Genomic DNA, 2,647 nt, shown 5'->3' with positions numbered 1-2,647 from the left:
AAAGCAAAGAACAAGAACAAAGACAAAAAGCCACATATAATAAAAATGGTACAGAATTTCAAAGCAAGTATAGAAAATTAACAATGGTTGTTACACCACATATTGTCATCATCAAATTTGTTGCTCAGATTACCAGATATAAGCATGCAAGTTTGATCAAACAATGACACATGAACTCTTCCTTTCAATAAACCTTAATTTTTCCTTGTCTTTTCTATTCTTTATTTTAAAATTTATTTTTAAGATGGTATAAAAATAACAGATAAGACATTGGAGAGGATACACATTTTAAAAAACAAGATGAAAGGTATTCAACCTTGTTGTATTGTACATTGTTGTCATCAGTGTAGTTGCTCAGATTATGGATATTAGCATGTGGATGCAATTAGAGGCTATATTTTTATGTGAAATAAATCAGACCCCCATGTGTAAATATAGCATTATCTCCCTAGTGTAAGAACCTGAAAGAAAAAATAAAATCTGAAAGGTACAATAGATGTAGTAAAGTGAAAAGCAACTGAACATAAGGAATAAACCGTGGAATGCTGAGCTTTTGCAAGGTCTCAGTGGCCTGAATGCAGGAGATCCGGTGGGTTGGCCTCATGGACAGAGCTAAAGGAAACTGCATTTCAGGGTCTGTAAAGGCCACCGCTGCCCTAGGTGACCTTCTGAAGTGTGCCCTGGCAACACAGCCGTTTCCCTCTCAGCACCTGTCGTTCATAGCAGTGGCCAGGCCCAGCGGGTCTTGTGTCCTTCCAGTGCCCCCCAGCGGGTTCCTTCTCCAACGCAGATGCTTGTCAGTACTCAGAACAAAGCGCAGAAGCAACTGCAGTCCACCAGTGGACCCGGTTCTGCTTCCCAGCCATGAACAATTCCCAGAAGAGTGAGCAGCCGCAGCCAGCAGCACCTGGACATCATCCTAAGAAAGAAGTGGAATCAAAACCGAAAAATGAAGACTCCAAAACGACGCAGTGGACTTTGGAAGATTTTGATATTGGTCGCCCACTAGGTAAAAGGGAAGCTTGTCAATGTTTATTTGGCAAGAAAAAAACAAAGCAAGTTTGTCCTGGTCTGAAAGTGTTGTTTAAAGCTCAGCTGGAGAAAGCAGGAGTGGAGCATCAGCTCTGAAGAGAAGTAGAAATACAGTCCCACTAACATCCTCAAGCTGTATGGCTATTTCCATGACGCCACAAGAGTTTATCTAATTCTGGAATATGCACCACTTAAAACGGTCTATAGGGAACTGCAGAAGCTCTCCAAGTTTGATGAGCAGAGAACCGCTACGTGTATCACAGAAATGGCAAATGCCCTGTCTTTCTGTCATTCCAAGAGAGTTGTTCATAGAGATAATAAACCAGAGAACCTGCTGCTGGGATCAACTGGACAGCTGAAGATTGCAGATTTTTGGTGGTCGGTACAAGCTCCATCCTGCAAGAGGACCACTCTGCGGCACCCTGGACTACCTGCCCCCCGAGATGATTGAGGGCCCGATACATGATGAGAAGGTGGACCCCTGGAGCCTGGGAATCCTTTGCTATGAGTTTTTGGTTGGGAACCCTCCCTTTGAAGTGCACACTCACCAAGAGACCTACAAAAAGACAGCGCGGGTTGAATATACATTCCCTGACTTTGTGACAGAGAGTGCCCGTAACTTCATTTCGAGGCTGCTCAAGCATAATCCAAGCCAGAGGCCTACTCTGTGAAGTGCTTGAACACTCCAGGGTCGTAGCGAATTCGACCAAGCCATCACATAGCCAGAAAAGCCAAAAAGCAGCTAGCAAGTCATCTTAGTCATGCAGGGGGAGGGATCCTTGGAGCAGGGCTGCCCTGTAACCTTTGGGGACGTGCTCCCAGAGCTACCTTACTGTTGACTCCTGCTCCACCCACAGGCCACAGGAAGTGTTATTTCTCGCCCTGAGCCTGCAGCGCCCTGGCCCCCCTGTGCACAAAGCTGCCCTGCAGTAAATTCGACACTCTGTGAAGGTACCTCAGGAATCATTCTGCTTTGATGAGGTCCATACACAGAGGCAGGACTCAGCGGCAGCCACATGCACAGCCCGGGCCGAAGGCCCTCTTGTGAGAATTCGGATTCTGGTCATCAGGAAAGTGACCACTTTCCTCTGATTGAATCAGCGAGTGCGCACCACATTAACCTTCAAGAACTTGAGTGTGTGTGTGTATGACTTATTGCGTGGTCAAACCTGGGAAATGTGTTGGAATGAATAGGATTCTTTTAAATGTTGAAGATTTCTGTATGGTTCCTTCTTCCCGTGTATCCCGTCGTGGTGCTCTCATTATTGACTGGCCCTGTTAATCCTGACCGGGTCTGTGGTCATCCTTAACCACTATCAAATAGGAACGCACGCTCTACCTCTGTCTCAGGAATTGCAAGGGACACACAAGCGGCCCAACATCTCAAAATTTTTTTCTAAACGTTAAGGGCTCTTTTTATTGTGCTGGCATTATGGCATGTGTATGAACTTGTTAAACACATAAACAAATATACTGATCTACAAAAAAAAAGGAATAAACAATTGATATTAGGGAAAGGAGAAAAGATAGGGGAAAAAGGAAGGGGAAAATCATGTAAGTATATACACAGGATAACTAAGATGATTGTACTACTGATTTCTATGATATTTTTAAA

The 2,647-nt window shown here is 44.3% G+C and overlaps 1 pseudogene; it reads left to right on the top strand.

Annotated features, from left to right (window-relative positions):
• The first annotated feature begins 602 nt into the window (after window positions 1–602).
• On the top strand, window positions 603–1,791 carry LOC101587374 (annotated as a pseudogene).
• Window positions 1,792–2,647: the final 856 nt, after the last annotated feature.

Source organism: Octodon degus, unplaced genomic scaffold (genome assembly GCF_000260255.1).
Source record: "Octodon degus isolate 3935 unplaced genomic scaffold, OctDeg1.0 scaffold00016, whole genome shotgun sequence".
Lineage (NCBI taxonomy): Eukaryota > Metazoa > Chordata > Mammalia > Rodentia > Octodontidae > Octodon > Octodon degus.
The sequence above is the reverse complement of the archived record's forward strand: the minus strand, read 5'-3'. Positions and strand labels throughout refer to the sequence as shown.